The sequence below is a fragment of the Phoenix dactylifera genome, chromosome 4 (genome assembly GCF_009389715.1).
Source record: "Phoenix dactylifera cultivar Barhee BC4 chromosome 4, palm_55x_up_171113_PBpolish2nd_filt_p, whole genome shotgun sequence".
Classification (NCBI taxonomy): Eukaryota; Viridiplantae; Streptophyta; class Magnoliopsida; order Arecales; family Arecaceae; genus Phoenix; species Phoenix dactylifera.
In genome coordinates, this window is record NC_052395.1 from 14,200,667 (window position 1) to 14,219,921 (window position 19,255).

Below are 19,255 nucleotides of genomic sequence, written 5' to 3' on the forward strand. Positions count from 1 at the left end.
CTGAACTGAAACGTCAAGTTGACGAACTCTTCACTCGAGGATATATTCGTGAGAGTCTGAGTCCCTGTGCTGTACCTGCACTCCTCACTCCCAAGAAAGATGGCTCTTGGAGAATGTGCATCGATAGACGTGCTATCAATAAAATTACAGTTAAGTATCGTTTTTCCATTCCTAGGCTGGACGACCTTTTAGACTATATATCTGGTGCTACAGTTTTTTCCAAGATCGACCTAAAGAGTGGGTACCACCAGATTCGGATTCGTCCTGGGGATGAATGGAAAACTGCATTCAAAACCAAAGATGGACTCTACGAATGGTTAGTAATGCCTTTCGGATTAACAAATGCTCCAAGTACTTTTATGAGGGTGATGACACAGATCTTTCGACCTTTCTTGAATAAATTTATCGTTGTATATTTTGATGACATCCTCATCTATAGTCAAACTCAAGAGCTCCATCTCTCATACTTAAGGCAGGTTTGTGATGTCCTGCAGAAAGAAAGTTTCTTTGCAAATCCTAAGAAGTGTGCCTTCCTGACTGATCAAGTCACTTTCTTAGGGTTCATAGTATCTTCCAAGGGTGTCTCCGCTGATCCAGAAAAAGTAAGCGCGATAGTCGATTGGCCTGAGCCCAAGATCCTAGCAGAAGTACGTAGTTTTCATGGTCTGGCTACTTTCTATCGTCGCTTCATTAGAAATTTTAGTTCGATAATGTCTCCCATTACAGATTGCATGAAGAAAGGAGACTTTATCTAGACTAAGTCGGCATCCCAAGCATTTAAAGATATTAAACATAGGATGACCGAAGCACCCGTATTGCGCCTCCCCAATTTCACTAAGGTATTCGAGGTCGCATGTGATGTCTCTGGCGTTGGCATAGGTGGCATGTTAAGCCAAGAAGGTCACCCTGTCGCGTTCTTTAGCGAAAGGTTAAGTGACGGTAGGTTGCGTTATTCCACCTATGATAAGGAATTCTATACGGTAGTGCAAACTTTGCGACATTGGCGACACTATTTGCTACCGCAAGAATTTATCCTGTATTCAGACCTTGAGGCTTTAAAGTATCTCAATTCTCAAAAGAAACTAAACCTTCGACACGGCCGATGGATTGAGTTTCTGCAAGCCTATACTTTTGTGCTGAAACATAAAGCTGGAGTTGAGAACAAGGCTGCTGATGCGCTCAGTCGATGGATCTTTCTCCTATCTGTGATGAGCATTGAAGTAATTGGTTTTAAAAGGATCAGGGAACAATATACCACCTGTCCCGATTTTAGTGATGTATACCTGACCCTACGAGATGGAGTAGAGAGAGAACAAGATGATTTCTTTTTACAAGATGATTATTTTTTTCGCTCCGACAAATTGGGTATTCCTCGAACCTCAGCATAGGTGGCATGTTAAGCCAAGAAGGTCACCCTGTCGCGTTCTTTAGCGAAAAGTTAAGTGACGGTAGGTTGCTATTGCCCAGATAGACAACCCAAGAGGGGGGGGGGGGGGTGAATTGGGTTTTTAAAATAATTTGGCTAATTAAAACTTTGTGGATGATTAATTAAAAACTATAGCAAGTTATTTAATTAAAGCCTAGTGCTGTGAGTAATGTGTGGGGATGAAGATGAGAGACAATGCACTACAAACACAAAGTTTTATAGTGGTTCGGAGCTAACCCTTGCTCCTACGTCCACTCCCCAAGTCTCACTTGGGAATTTCACTATAACCCCCTTGGATTACAGCCGGTTGTTTTGCAAGCTCACAACCAAACTTGTTGTTTTACGAGCTCACAACGAACTCGGTCGGTTTTCCCAGGCTCACCGACTAGAACCAACCCCGATTGTTTTCCCGGGCTCACAATCAAACCCTTACACACGTTGGTTTTAACTTGGCTCACCAACCAACCTTAAACCCCTTGATTCAATCCCCCGATTGAATCAAGTAAATACAAGAGATAGAAGAAAACAGAAAATAGCTTCTCAAAAAGCAGATTTAAAACAATATAATCGTAAAGGAGTTAGAAGCCCTCAAACGCTTTTAAGCTGGTGAAGAGGTATGGCTTCTGGAACTCCGGTCTCCTCTTGAAAGAGTGGTCGACTTGAATGCAGGAGGAGGAAGCTTTGATTGTTGGGAAGAAGTCGTTGGAGCAGTAAATGCAGATCTTCCCTTTTTCGTTTAAGAGCACTTGGAGAGCTTGAAAACTTGAATGCTTGGAGTGGAATATCTGTTCTCTGCCTTGCTACAGTCCTCTGTGGCTATTTAAGCCAACCCCCACGGAAACTAGCCGTTACTCTGCTTTTTCTGGCCGTTCTGCACACTCTGCGCAGCCTGACAATATGACCGTTGGTGGGTTGGAGTCGACTCGCGCGATCAGGAGTCGACTCGGCTGTAGCAGGAGTCGACTCACGCTTTTCCGGAGTCGACTCGGCAACTGTTCCAAATTTGAATTAAAGTTGCCGTCTTGACTGGGAGTCGACTCGTCTTGACCTGGAGTCGACTCGCCAACTTCTGGAGTTGACCTGGCAATTTTTGGAGTCGGCTCATCCACTGAAGTCCGTGGATCCAAATTTGAATTTTGTCCACTCGAGTCGACTCGACTGTCCTGGGAGTCGACTCGAATCTCAGAGCCCGAACTCTCGATTCTCTGTCGTTTGGCTCATCCAGTCTTGGAGTCGACTCGAACCTCCTTGGAGTCGACTCGGCTCTCAGTTTCCGAAAGTTGGTCTTCTGCCTTTTGACGTGTAGCTTGTCTTGGAGTCGACTCGAGCTGTCTGTGAGTCGACTCGAATCTCAGAGGCAGTAACATGGTCTTCTGTCTGTTGATGGTCGCTCAGTCTCGGAGTCGACTCGTGTACTGCGGGAGTCGACTCGAATCTCAGAGTCCGAAAATCGTTCTCTGACTTTTTCCTTGTGTTCCTCTGAGAGTCGACTCTTACCTTCTTTGGAGTCGACCTGCCAACCATCGGAGTCGACTCGCGTTCCACTGGAGTCGACTCGAATCTCAGACCCGAAAACTGCTCTCTGACTTTTCTGCCTGTGACTGCTTGGAGTCGACTCTTACTTCCCTGGAGTCGACTCGGTGAACATTGGAGTCGACTCGCGCACTTCAGGAGTCGACTCGTTGACAGGTTCTGAGATGAAGCTTTCTGTTCTTCTTTCTGTTCTCAGTCGGAGTCGACTCGTACTAATCTGGAGTCGACTCGAGCTCGTGCCAGTGAACTTGATACGCTTGGAGTCGACTCGTGATACTCGGGAGTCGACTCGAGTCTCAGACATTGGTTCATGCAGACTTCTTAACTTATCCAAAATACTATGAACCAAGTCTAGAAACACTTGGACAGGATTTTCACTGAAACACTCAATTGAATTCATTAGTAATCACAAGATATACTCAATTGCTTTGAGCTCATCAAAATCAAATGGGGTTTTAATCAATCACTCCACAATCTCCCCCTTTTTGATGATGACAAAACTTTGAGTATATGTAAAATGAATTGCTCATAAAACAATGAAGTAAAATCCATAAATGAATTCAAATGTCTGATAATTTAATTTATCCAAGTTTGAAAGGAGTGAAACATTAAATTTCGGAGTTAAAGCTCCCCCTTTCATTTGGAATTATATAAGCCTTCATATTATGCAATCAATTGTTTGGCTTATATGTCATTAATGATTTAGCTTGATTAAAATTCAGATTCTCCCCCTCAACATATGCATTCAACTATATTTTGATTTTCTGAATTTCCTCTTCATGCTTTGAAGTTTTTTTTTGAACTGAATTTTATCTTTTTAGAGGAAAAATCTGTCAATTTGTTCTTGAGTAGGATTCAGCTAATCTCCGAATATCCCTTGAATAGATTCTGGAGATTACTCCATTAGGAGCCCCAAAAGAGAGATAATGAGCCTCGAGGTACCGAATCCACTTAGAACAAATTTGTGTGTGTTTTTAAGAGTTTATCGTTTTATTTATTTCCATTGATTTCTTTTACATATTTTTTTCAATATTTCTCCTCTTTTACATATTTTACCATATTTTATACATATTTCTCCCCCTTTTTGTCATCATACCAAAAAGGAGGTAATCACACACAATCAATGGCACAATCAACAAATGGCACATAATTGAAGATAAAATGTCTACTCATTGTATTGATATGAATGTGAACACATTTGAGCATACAATAAGTAAGGTAAAACAATACATCACACAAAAACATCTATGGCCTCCTCGAGGATGAGGCTCCCTCTCTCGAGGATGCATCTCCTCCTCTGGAGGGTGTGGCTCCTCCTCTCGAGGATGCATCTCCTCCTCTGGAGGATGTGGCTCCTCCTCTCGAGGATGTGGCACCTCCTCTCGAGGATGGTGCTCCTCCTCTCAATCGGCTCTGCTCCATGAGGAGGGTGACTGCATCTGTCACATGTCCGAGCTGCGTGATAATAGACGTGGTGGCTCTGCTATGTGTAGTGGAGAGCTCTGTCACCGACGCCTGAAGCCCAGTCACCGATGTCTGTAGTGCGTCCAGCTTGTCGATGAGTACATTCGACAAGCGCTCGGCCCCCTCGGTGGTGGTGTGCATGTCACGACCTATCTCCTCTCGCATCTGTCGAGTGGAGCTCGTGACCTCATTCATGCTTTGGAACTGGGCCTGGACCAAACTCCGGATATTGTAGATCTCTTCCCGTACATGAGCCGTCATGTCAGTCACGGCTGTCAAGGAAGGGACCAACTGAGAAGATACGGGTGCAGGAGTGGGAGCAGGCACCGCACCTCGGAGCTCCCGAAGCAGCTCGTCCCTCAGATCTCGGACGATCTCCTGCCGCAGCTCCCGGAGCTGCTCTGGATCAATCCGAACCTCCATAGATGGTGTAGCTGAGGAGGAAGGTCCGGCAAAGGTGGTAGGAGCAGGAGGAGTGGATGGGAGGTCTGGATGGTCTGGAAGGTCTGGGTAGTCTGAATCTGGCTCAGGACTGGGTGATGGTCTGGTGGTCTGAGCAGTGAGAGTGGACTTCCTAACCCAGATCCCTTCTCTCTTCCGAAACCCCATCCTGTGCATAGTCCCCGTACACAAGCGATCAGTCCATCGCAAGGCACGAGAGGGTTCCCTCTCAGGAATGGGAATCTCGTACTGCCTAAAAAGAAGAGTGAATAACATCCCGTATGGGAGTGAGAGCCTAGGTCTATCTAGGGGCTCACACATATACCAATAAATGAGCTTTGGGAAGTTGATCGGGGTGTCCTGAAGGATATAAGACATAATAGCTAAGTCCCTCTCATTCACAAAATCAAATCTCCCTGTCTTAGGGAAGATGGACCTGGACAGAATGCTCAAAAGGATTCTCACTTCAATAGGAAGTGAGCTAGCAGATACCTCATCTAGGGAGGACTGAGGTGGATGCCCTAAGACGACCGTAAGGGCCGCAACTCTATCCTTAGGGTGTGCGGGAGCCACCCCTACTAATGGAAGGTGAAGGATATGGGCAATGAGGTCCTCTATGACACGCAACGGGACACCTACTACCGTACCCTCGATACCTCCATCTCCCCGATGGACGGTACTGTAAAACTCTTGAACTAGGCCAGGATAGGTGGGAAGGTCCAAGGTGAGGAAGTACTCTAGGCCCTGGGCTCTAAGCCTATCGCCTATGGTGAACCCCTCCCGGGAGAGATAGTCGAAATCGACAAACCTCCCGGAGGTGACGGCCTTCCCGGCCAACGGCCTAACGAGAACCACCCTAGGCGGGGAACGATCCGGAGGTGGTTGCCTCGCGGGATCGTGCCGCGCCTTGGAGCGTCGCTCGGGACCGGCCTCGGGACGGGACCTCTTCCTAACGGCGGTCTTACGAGGCATCTTGACCTAAACGGGAAGAAAAATACCTAGAGGACGGTGAAGAACCGACAGAGGAAGCTCGGGACGGACCGGAAATGACCTAGGAACGGACGGAAACTCAATGTCCGGCGAAGAATCGACGGGAAAAGGGCTTGGAGACGATCGGGGATGACCTAGGAGTCGGCTCTAGGGCTTTGTGAACAGTGGCGGCTTGAGGAAAAGTGTTTGCGAAACGACAAACCTAGGGTTAAAAAGTCGGATCCCGACTGCGAGTCGACTCCCCAGAGTCGCGAGTCGACTCGACCTCGAGTCGACTCCAGAATATGCGCGAGTCGACTCTCTGTTAGCGCATGTAGACTTCGAGTCGACTCCCGACAGTGTGCGAGTCGACTCCCCCTCAGCTGCCAACTTTGCGAGTCGACTCCCGCTAATACGCGAGTCGACTCCCCCTTAGGAGCCGGCTCTGAAACTTACTCGAGTCGTCTCTAACCTTAGCACGCACCTAAAAACCATGCCATAATCGTGCCAAATGAGGGAAAATCACCTAATTAAGGACTGATTTGATGATCACTGCATAGAAACTCTATTTTAACCTCATTCTAATCATCAAAATCAATTAATCTAGTGAAAAAACTCCCACTAGGATGGATCAATCACTCCTAATCCCCTTCTAAGCACACTAAACCTCTCTTCACTTAGGGGTTTTGTAAAAATGTCTGCTAATTGATTATCAGTACACACAAATTGGAGTGACACATCACCATTCAATACATGATCTCTTATGAAGTGATGTCTTATCTCAATGTGTTTAGTTTTTGAGTGTTGAATTGGATTTTTAGTTAGATTTATGGCACTTGTGTTATCACAATTAATGGAAATTTTATCTTGTTTAATGCCATAATCTTCTAATTGTTGTTTAATCCATAAGATTTGAGCACAACAACTCCCGGCTGCAACATATTCAGCTTCTGCAGTGGATAATGCAACCGAGTTTTGTTTCTTGCTAAACCATGAGATTAGGTTTTCTCCTAGAAATTGACAAGACCCGCTGGTACTTTTTCTATCAAGCTTACATCCAGCGAAGTCTGAATCTGTGTACCCTATTAAGTTTAGGCTAGATTCTTTAGAGTACCACAGCCCTATGTTCTTAGTTCCAATTAAGTATTTAAAGATTCTCTTAACTGCAGCTAGGTGTGATTCTTTAGGATTAGCCTGATATCTAGCACACATGCACACACTAAACATAATATCAGGCCTACTTGCAGTAAGATACAGTAAAGAACCTATCATACCTCTATAAAGTTTTTGATCTACAGATTTACCTGATTCATCTTGGTCTAACTTGCATGATGAGCTCATGGGGGTGCTGATTGACTTGTTTCCCTCCATATCAAACTTCTTGAGCATCTCCTTGATATATTTTGCTTGATTGATGAAGATGCCTCCTTCAGATTGTTTGATTTGAAGCCCGAGGAAATAGTTCAGCTCTCCCATCATGCTCATCTCAAACTCACTCTGCATCAAATCAGCAAATTCCTCGCAGAGGCAATTGTTAGTAGCACCGAAAATGATATCATCAACATAAATCTGTACTAATAACATATCCTTATTTTTCTTTTTCAGAAATAATGTTGTATCTACATTTCCCCTAGAGAATTCATGTTCTAATAGGAATTTACTAAGTCTCTCATACCATGCTCTAGGTGCTTGTTTTAGTCCATAAAGTGCTTTGTTCAGTTTATACACATGATTAGGGTATTGATGATTTTCAAAACCAGGAGGTTGTTCTACATACACCTCCTCATTAATAAACCCATTTAGAAAAGCACTCTTTACATCCATTTGATATAGTTTGAAGTCCTTAGAGCATGCATATGCTAATAGAAGTCTAATTGCCTCAAGTCTAGCTACGGGAGCAAAGGTTTCATCAAAATTTATACCTTCTTCTTGATTATAACCCTTTGCTACTAGTCTAGCCTTATTCCTTATAACAATTCCATTTTCATCTAGCTTATTTTTATATATCCATTTAGTACCTATAATTGGATATTCAGAAGGTCTCTCCACTAGATCCCAAACCTTGTTTCTAGTAAATTGATTTAGTTCTTCTTGCATTGCATTTATTCAATTTACATCATTTTCGGCTTCTTCTATATGTTTGGGCTCAAAGTGTGAAACAAAAGCTAGATGATTATTCAAATTTCTAAGAGATGCTCTAGTCCTAACCGGTTGTGATGGATCATCTAGAATTAGTTCCTTAGGATGCCCGTGAGCATACCTCCAAGCTTTAGTTAGCCCATGATCCACTATAGGCTCTTGGTTTGATGATTCTCCTTCAATCAACTTTTGATTACCATCTTGTAATCCCACCTCATCTATCTTTTCTTCAAGTATTTCAATATCATCATCAAGATTGGCTTTCTTACGAGAGGAGATGTCACTAGAGTCATCAAATACAACATGTATAGATTCTTCTATAACTAGTGTTCTTTTATTAAAGACTCTATAGGCTTTACTAGTTGTAGAATAACCTAAGAATATTCCTTCATCAGATTTAGGGTCAAATTTTCCTAGATTATCTTTCCCATTATTATGTACAAAACACCTACATCCAAAAACATGAAAATAGTTAACCTTTGGTTTTCTGTTTTTCCACAGTTCATAAGGTGTTTTCTTTATGATGGGTCTTAATAGAACTCTATTTAATATATGGCAAGAAGTATTAATGGCTTCTCCCCAAAAGTACTTAGGGAGGTTACTTTCACATAACATCGTTCTAGCCATTTCCTCTAGTGTTCTATTTTTCCTTTCCACAACTCCATTTTGTTGTGGTGTCCTAGGTGCAGAAAAATTATGGGTTATCCCCTTTTTACTACAAAATTCATCAAATAATTGATTTTCGAATTCGGTACCATGGTCACTTCTAATGGCTATGACTGAAGACTCTCTAGCATTTGTTACTTATGGAACTTTTTAAACATGGAAAATGCTTGGTCCTTATGTGCTAGAAATATGACCCATGTGTACCTAGAGTAATCATCTACTATGACTAGACCATATTTATTTCCACCTAGGCTTGTTGTTCTAGTTGGACCAAATAGGTCCATGTGTAATAATTCTAGAGGCCTAGAGGTAGAGACACATTTTATGGGTTTAAAAGAATTCCTAGATTGTTTGCCAAATTGACATGCTTCACAGATTTTGTTCTTTTCAAATTTTAACTTTGGCAAACCTATCACGGAATCTCTTTTAACTAATTTAGTTATTGTGTCCATACTTGCATGACCTAACTTACGGTGCCATAACCAACTAGCATCATTATCTTTAGTTTCATTAACAACTAAACATTGGTTATGTTTTGCAAGGTCTTCTAGGTCTACCACATATACATTTCCACGTCTAATCCCTTTAAAAAACTAAACTATTATCATTAGGATTTGTTATAATGCATAGTGATGGTTTAAACATAACATCATATCCTTTGTCACATAATTGACTAATGCTTAACAAGTTATGCTTAAGACCATCAACATATCTAACATTATCTATAAAAGTAGAAGGGGTGATTTGAACTTTACCAATACCAATGATGTGACCTTGGTTGTTGTCTCCAAACGTCACAGCACCTCCCTTCTTAGCTTCAAGGGTGAAAAATTGGTCTTTATCACCCGTCATGTGCCTTGAGCAGCCACTATCCAAATACCAGCAATTTTTGTTGACCTTGGCTGCAAGACACTCCTACACAAGCAAGTCATGTCATCTTAGGTACCCAAGTTTTCTTGGGTCCTTCATGGTTAGTCAAGTTGGTTCCTTTTGGAACCCATACCCTTTTAATTTTTCTTTTAGTTTTACTTTTCCTAAAATTACATGCATTTGCTTTATGTCCTACTATTCCACAACAAAAGCAAGTTATTTTCTTAATTTTAGTTTTCCCAGCTTTAATAAAAAAGTTACTAAGAAGTTTTTGCTTATTCCTTGGTTTATACCCTAAACCTGCTTTATTAAATACCGCACGTTGACTATTTAGTATCATGTTTAATTTTTCAGAGCTATATGTGAATTTTTCAACTATGGGTTTATATTTGTTAAGTTCTTTAGTTATTGTTTGTTTTTCGGCTTTTAGATCATTAAGTTCTTTAGTAAGATCCTTATCTAAGGTTTGTTTATATTTTTTAAGTTTTGAAAATTTCTTAGTTAGTTTTTCATTTTCTTTAGTTAAGGTGTTAGTCTTTTGAGTTAAAAGTAGGTTGCTTGTTTTAAGTTCTATATTTTCTTTGGTGATTAAATCCTTATCCTTAACTAATTTATCGTATTTATGTAGGTATGATTGATTAGTTATTTTCAGTTCTTTATTCTTAAGATTTATAGCCTTATATTCTACCATTAATTCATTAAATGCATCATAAAGTTCATCAAAAGAAAAATCAGGATGCGTGTCGGAAGTTACCTCGTTTTCGTTGGCCATGAAACAGAAATTGGCCTTCTCTTCTTGTTCATCATCTGATGAGGAGGATGATGAGTCGGAGTCCGATAGGGTAGTCACTGAAAGTGAATCCTAGGTTCTTCGGTGTTTAGCATGCTGAATTTTTTTTTTTTTTTTGAAACCATGGCTGAACCTGATCGGGTTGCCTACGTACCCCTTCATAAGGGGGATCAAGCCATACGTAGTTCTTTTTAAGTTTTAAAATGCAGCGGAAAAATCGAATCAAACAATTTAATTCATGCATGCTTACAAGATCAAATCTAGAAATCAGCACCTTAAGAACACATAGGATTATGCCGGAATCGTTTAAACAATTATGCTAAAACTTTTGTGCATGATTAACTATCAGATCTGAAACTTAAGAACTCTATTCTGATTAATCTCCGAATATCCATTGAATGGATTCTGGAGATATCTCCGTGAGGAGCCCCAAAAGAGGGTAAAACCTCGAGGAATCAGACCTAGATCTTGACACCATAATAAAAGATTAATGTAGGATTAATACCTTTTATGATGGAAGAAACTTGTGGATCTGATCCTCGACTTCGCAGCCACGCACACGAATGGCCTCTACGAGAAGTCCACGCGAAGTTCCTGAAGAGATCCAATCCTGCGGAAGTGCTAGCTTGCGCAGAATTTCTTGAAAGCTGAAATCTGCCCGTCGGGATTCAATCAACTCTTGATCAATCGTCTTGAAGCAGATGGAGATGAGGTTTGTAAGGGAAGTAGAGGACTCAGATCTGATCTTGAATCTTCTAGATATTCACCCTGAAAACCCTATCTAAAATGGAGAAGAAGAGGAGGAGGAGGCGGGTGAGGAAGAAGGCTGCAATGGATGTGTTTTTGGTGCCCATGTTTGACCCCTTTTAATGGCCTCCGAATTTTCATTCAAAATTCGAAATTTATTTTCAGAAAACCACTTTTAGTTGGCACATGCAAAGGAATAGGAACAACCCAAATCAGATCTCAACCAAATCTGATTTAAATTCAAATTTTAAACACATGTGCAAGAGGGAAGGAATTTGAAATCCATGCGGCAAGGTAAAACACTTCATAATTTCGAAATCGCCTCTTGAAATTCGAATTTAATCCATTCAAAAACTCATACGCCACCTTGGCTGATGGTTTGAGTGATTAAAATCATTTAACACATTGCTTAATGTTTGAATTTAAATTCAAATAACAAACAATGTCGCCATGTGTCAAGCAATGGGTCCATGTGCCATGCAATAATTTTGGTTTATTTAAAATTCATGAAATCCAATTCCATGTCACCAATAATTGCCACATCATCTGAGCCTAATCCTCTTGGGTTGCACCTAATCAAATTTGGTCAAACCCAAATTAAAACAAAGCAATTTGGTTGAACCCAATCTAATCAGGTCAAACCCTGATTGAGCTCAAATTGAATCCAATTCAATTTTGGCTCATGCAAACTCAATCAAATTGAATTAATTACTTTGTGTTGGACCTAATCCAATTAGGTCAATCCCCAATTAAGAACAAATTAATTTAAAATTAATTTGATCAGCTTAAGTCCTTTTTGGTTCTAACCTAATCCAATCAGGTCAAAATCCTGATTGAGCCCAAACTTGAATCCAATTCAATTTGGCTCATCTTTAGCCCAATGACTCAATCAAATTGAGTTTATTAGTAATTTAATTACTAATTAATCCTTCAATAATTACTTTAATTATTTTATAAGATAATTTGCCAATCAAATTGACCAAATTACCCCTGAATGATTCTTAATCATTCATCAGCTTTCTTGATCAATCAGGAATCTTCTATGCGTGTGACCTCATAGGTTCGAACCTAAGCCGGTAGTATAGGAACAATTTTCTACACTAATCGATGTGACCATCTAGCAATGGTACCCGACGTCCGGATAGGTCGAATATATGCGAAGCAAATATTCTGGAACCCTGAACTATGGTTACTGTATAATTCAATCCCTTTGACTCCTAATGCCAGGATGACTTAGAGCTCACTGTCAACCCTATAATTAGTACATCCATTATGTGATTAACTTTAGATATCCCGTGACTCCTCACTGGGATTACCCTGGCCAAGGTTTTGCTAAATTAATCACAAGACATTATCTCCTGTTTTCAGGAGGGGTCAATTCCATCTTGACTCACAACTAACTACGCAAGTACTTGACTGCACCCAGTGACCTTCCGTCACTGAATTAGAAATTCAGGTAGTCTGGTACCAAAGTACAGTGAGTTGCTTGCTAGTCACAGGTTGCGGTCTCAGGTCAGAGGGCCAAACTTATACCCATATCCACTCGGAACATCTCTCGACAGTAGAGCGTTCCGGAATTGGTCACGTTTAGTGAAATGTACTTCTACACTTCACTTGTGTGGCATACCAGTGTCTCCACACTCCTTGGTTAAGAGGACAACCAACGTATATGTCACACAACGACCTAATCTCGATAATGTTGTCGTCCTAGTAACAACATATCATTTCGTCGCAAACAAGTTTAAGGACTCAAAGATAAATCCTCCTTTATCATAATATAAGTCCTAAGGACTTCATCATATAAGAGTTCATTTGAAGATGAAATGATGAATAATGCCAAATAACACTTTATTAATTTGTCAATTCATTTACAAAATTCAATCATCAATATGCTGACGATTGACATTTAGGATACAAATTCCAACAACTCCCACTTAGCCTAATGCCAATCGGCACAGTATCTAATACCCATCTTCGACTTGTGTTCGTCGAACTCTTTGATGCCGAGGACTTTGGTAAATGGGTCAGCCAGATTTTCTTATGTGTCAATCTTCTGAAGATCAATATCACCTCGATCGATGATCTCTCGAACCAGGTGGTAGCGACGTAGAATATGCTTGGTCTGCTGATGTGCTTTGGGTTCTCTTGCTTGAGCTATGGCCCAGTATTGTCACAAAATACAGGCACTGGACCATCAATGGAGGGTGTCACTCCAAGCTCGGTGATGAACTTCCGCAACCATACAGCTTCCTTGGCGGCATCAGATGCTGCGATATATTCTGCTTCACATGTAGAATCTGCCACTGTATGCTGCTTAGAACTCTTCCAGCAGATGGCCCCACCCTTAAGAGTGAAGATATATCCTGACACGCTCTTGCTATCATCTTGATCTGACTGAAAACTTGAATCAGTATATCCCTCAAGTTTTAAGTCAGAATCACCATAGACAAGCCACTGATCTTTAGTATTTCTCAAATACTTAAGGATGGTTTTTACAACCTTCCAGTGGTTGCTAACTGGATCAGACTGGTATCTGCTCACTACTCCTAGTGAATATGCCACGTCTGGTCTAGTACATGTCATGGCATACATTATAGATCCCACTGCCGAAGCATATGGAATTCTATCCATACTCTCTCTTTCTTGAGGGGTTGTCGGACAATCCCTTTTAGAGAGGTTAATTCCATGGCCCATCGGAAGATAGCCTTTCTTGGAATTAATCATACTGAACCTCTTCAGTATAGTATCAATGTATGTGGATTGAGACAATCCAAGCAATCTTCTAGATCTATCTCTATAGATCTTCATCCCTAGGATGTAAGATGCTTCTCCCAAATCCTTCATGGCAAATTGAGATGATAGCCAAACCTTTATTCCTTGTAATGCAGGAATGTCATTCCCGATTAAAAGAATGTCATCCACATACAAAATAAGGAATATAATAACTGAACCATTTGCCCATTTATAAATGCAAGGTACCTCTTCATTCTTAATGAAGCCATATGTTTTGATTACCTTATCAAAACGTATATTCCAACTCCGTGAAGCTTGCTTTAATCCATAAATGGATTTTTGAAGCTTGCACACTTTAGACTCATCTGCAGATGTAAAACCTTCAGGTTGTATCATATACACTTCCTCTTCTAAATCTCCATTTAGAAATGCGGTCTTTACATCAATTTGCCAGATTTCATAGTCTAAATGTGCTGCTATCGCAAGCACAATCCGAATGGACTTGAGCATTGCCACAGAAGAAAACGTCTCGTCATAGTCAATACCATAACGTTGACGATAACCCTTGGCAACCAAACGGGCTTTATAGGTCTCTACCTTTCCGTCTGCGCCCCGTTTCCTTTTGAATATCCACTTACACCCTATGGATTTAATTCCTTCGGGTGGGTCAACTAATGTCCAAACATCATTGACCTTCATGGATTCCATTTCGGATTGCATAGCTCCAAGCCATTTATCAGAGTCATACCTCTGCATTGCATCCATATATGTGATCGGATCCTCATCGTTTTCATCAAGTTCGATAGGATCCCCATCCCGGACCAAGAAACCGTAGTATCTGTCCGGCTGACGTGGTACTCTACCCGATCGCCTTAATGGTGCATCTAATATGGGTTCTGGATCTGATCTAATCAAATCCGACTCAACTGGTTCAGTAGATGGTGTCGGATCTTCTACATGTTGAACTTCTCTAAGCTCGACATTAGAGCTATTTGTTCCTTCACCAAGGAATTCCTTTTCTAAGAAAATTGCTCTATTGCTTACGAACAATTTTTGTTCTTCAGCAAAGTAGAAGTAATATCCTTTAGTTTCTTTAGGGTAACCAACAAAGAAACATTTGTTAGACTTGGGTTCAAGTTTGTCTGTCTTCAAACGTTTGACGTACGCCGGGCACCCCCAAATCCTAAGGTGAGAGAGCATCGGCTTGCGTCCAGTCCACATCTCATGTGGTGTTTTATTTACAGACTTACTTGGAAGCTTATTTAGAATATAGCAGGCTGACTCAAGAGCATATCCCCAAAAGGATATGGGCAGATTAGCAAACCCCATCATGGATCGAACCATGTCTAACAGAGTTCGATTTCTCCTTTCTGACACACCATTATATTGTGGTGTACCAGGAGGAGTCCATTGGGAGAGAATCCCATTTTCTCCTAGATATGTCAAAAATTCACTGGAGAGGTATTCACCTCCTCGATCTGATCGAAGAGTTTTAATACTCTTTCCAGTTTGTTTTTCTACTTCATTACGATATAATTTGAACATTTCAAATGATTCAGATTTATGTCTCATTAAATAGACATAACCATACCTTGAAAGGTCGTCTGTAAATGTAATGAAATATGAATATCCACCTCTAGCATCTGTGCTCATTGGCCCACATATATCAGAATGTACAAGGGTCAATAAATCACTGGCTCGTTCACCTTTTCCGGTAAAAGGTGATTTGGTCATCTTACCAAGAAGACATGACTCACAGGTTGTCAATGATTCACAATCATTAACATTGAGGATTCCCTCTTTACTTAACCTGTTCATCCTGTTCTTGTTAATATGACCTAGCCTATGATGCCAAAGGTAGACATCCGTGACATTATCTATTCTAGGACGCTTACTTGACGTGTACATTACATTAACAGGTTGTGATAACAAGTAGATGCCATTGCTCAATTGTCCATTCATTACAGTAACACCATTCATAATGATATCACAAGAATATTTCTTTATTGAAATTTCATAACCGTTCATGGCCAAAAGGCCTACGGAAATTACATTCAATAAGAATGCAGGACAATAGTGACAATCAAGACAACTACATGAGAATTGAAAACAAGTTTGAGATTTCCTAAAGCTAGAACTGGAACAGATCTTCCATCTCCAACATTCAGAAATCTCTCGCTGTTTTCAAATCTCTCATTGACCTGAAGTCCTTGCAATGAATTGCATATATTAAACGGACTTCCAGTATCTAATACCCAGGTTGAATTATCACATATAGAGAAATTACAAGGTGTTATCATATAAATACCTTGATCAGCAACTGATTGCCCTTTTCTCTTGCTTAGCCTGTTCGGGTCAAGTGAGGTAAGGTACTGAGGGCAATTTCTCTTCCAATGCCCCTGCTTCTTACAATAGAAGCATTCTGCCTGACTTTGGTCATCCTTAATCCTTTTGGTCTGACTATGCTGAGTTTTCAGCTTTCTATACCAATTATTGAAATAGGGACTAGTCAACTTGTCATTATCCAATAATGAGCGAAGTGACAAACTTGTGGCCATTTCTACATAAAAGAAAATTTGGCTATTAGTATATGAATTGACTAAACACAGTAGACTTGGACTTTAGTCTAAAGATACTCCCACTATTTTATACAAATTGGTAGCCTCTACCTCCAATTCGAAAAATTACTCCTAATTCTTTAGTGGGCACTAGAACCCAATAGATCGCATAAAGGCCCGAGTGTGGCTCGGCTAACCCATATGCACCTATTGGTAGGTTCTAAACCAATTGCTTCACCAAGCAACTTCTAGTGATAATTTTGCCCTAGGTTCTTCGGCAGGCGTGTGGCGCCTCCACCGAATACCCTAGTCAGGTCCAACCATTAAATGATAGGGTTAAGTCTAATCAACTAATAGACGACCAAGCCCGAGTGTGGCTCGGCTCACCTGACCGCCTATTGAAGGTACACTTAACTCATCATATATTGAATGACAATTCCAATGCTTGATAAGTACCAGGCGTGTCGCGCCTCCAATAATTATCAAAATATTGGACCCATTATCACCCAACTTAATGGGAGGCTATGACCTAGTTATCCCCATAACCATTTCATTTTAAGGACCTAATAATTTTAGAGGATTTCTTAATTAGGATAGATAAGAAGATCCGGTTAGTCTAATTTTTTCCACTGACTTCACCAAATCAGATTAGACTCAAACCGGTTAAGGAGGCACCTAAATCAGTCAAACTGATTTTCCTTATAGGCATGGGCTAACTCGAATCATTAAGTGATCCAATCAAAATATGATTGACCATGTCGGCCAGGTAAGTGAGATCGGTGGAAGGGATATGCCATTAACTCGGCAAAGACGAATCAGTGCGAGTAGCTCCCAATTAAAAAACACCGGTCAAAACTGCCAAACTTACCTTAGACACCGACTGGTTAATCAATTTCGATTTGATTACTCAAATGACTCGGGCTACACCTCTGAGCCTAAATCAAGTTCCATCTTGGTCTAATCAAAGACATGGACTTGATCCATCTACAACTATTGTAAATTGATCTAGAATTTTCTTGACCTAATCTAGTTACTACTTAATTAGATTTGATCAATTAATTCTATTTCTCCATGTATGATTCTAACCTTAGGTCTAACCCAATCCTAAGAATTTGATTCAAGCTAACCCATATGCCCAAAGAATTATGCAATGTCAATTAATTGAGTTACAATTCTATTTCATAACACTTAATTCTCAATTAAGTTTAGACTTATGAAAGTTTTGATCATTGCATATTTCTTTTTAATTACATATTAATTACAATCTTTCAGTTCTTAAAACATATTTTCAGATCTGAGTTTTTGTAATTAATCACATGTAATCAGATTTAATTCATGTTTAAGTCATTATGTTTTATGTTCATGCATCACATATACATAACAACATGAATTAATACAAACAACATACATCTTATGTATTTTTTTTTTTTTTTTTTATTTTCAGATCTGATTTGTTCATTAAAATCAGAGATCATATGAATCATAAACTTTATTTAGATCTAATCTAAACAATATTATGATTTCAGATTTATTCATGTTACTAATCCTAACACAAACATGCATCATATGCATCCAAAATTTCAGATCTACTTAATCATGCATAATCAGCAATTAAATCAATCATAAAAAGCACTTTAGATCTAATCTAAACATGTTAATGATTTCAGATTTAATTGCAAGAATTAAAACATAAAAGTTTGAACATAAACCTGGCTCTGATACCACTGAAAGTGAATCCTAGGTTCTTCGGTGTTTAGCATGCTGAATTTTTTTTTTTTTTTTGAAACCATGGCTGAACCTGATCGGGTTGCCTACGTACCCCTTCATAAGGGGGATCAAGCCATACGTAGTTCTTTTTAAGTTTTAAAATGCAGCGGAAAAATCGAATCAAACAATTTAATTCATGCATGCTTACAAGATCAAATCTAGAAATCAGCACCTTAAGAACACATAGGATTATGCCGGAATCGTTTAAACAATTATGCTAAAACTTTTGTGCATGATTAACTATCAGATCTGAAACTTAAGAACTCTATTCTGATTAATCTCCGAATATCCATTGAATGGATTCTGGAGATATCTCCGTGAGGAGCCCCAAAAGAGGGTAAAACCTCGAGGAATCAGACCTAGATCTTGACACCATAATAAAAGATTAATGTAGGATTAATACCTTTTATGATGGAAGAAACTTGTGGATCTGATCCTCGACTTCGCAGCCACGCACACGAATGGCCTCTACGAGAAGTCCACGCGAAGTTCCTGAAGAGATCCAATCCTGCGGAAGTGCTAGCTTGCGCAGAATTTCTTGAAAGCTGAAATCTGCCCGTCGGGATTCAATCAACTCTTGATCAATCGTCTTGAAGCAGATGGAGATGAGGTTTGTAAGGGAAGTAGAGGACTCAGATCTAATCTTGAATCTTCTAGATATTCACCCTGAAAACCCTATCTAAAATGGAGAAGAAGAGGAGGAGGAGGCGGGTGAGGAAGAAGGCTGCAATGGATGTGTTTTTGGTGCCCATGTTTGACCCCTTTTAATGGCCTCCGAATTTTCATTCAAAATTCGAAATTTATTTTCAGAAAACCACTTTTAGTTGGCACATGCAAAGGAATAGGAACAACCCAAATCAGATCTCAACCAAATCTGATTTAAATTCAAATTTTAAACACATGTGCAAGAGGGAAGGAATTTGAAATCCATGCGGCAAGGTAAAACACTTCATAATTTCGAAATCGCCTCTTGAAATTCGAATTTAATCCATTCAAAAACTCATACGCCACCTTGGCTGATGGTTTGAGTGATTAAAATCATTTAACACATTGCTTAATGTTTGAATTTAAATTCAAATAACAAACAATGTCGCCATGTGTCAAGCAATGGGTCCATGTGCCATGCAATAATTTTGGTTTATTTAAAATTCA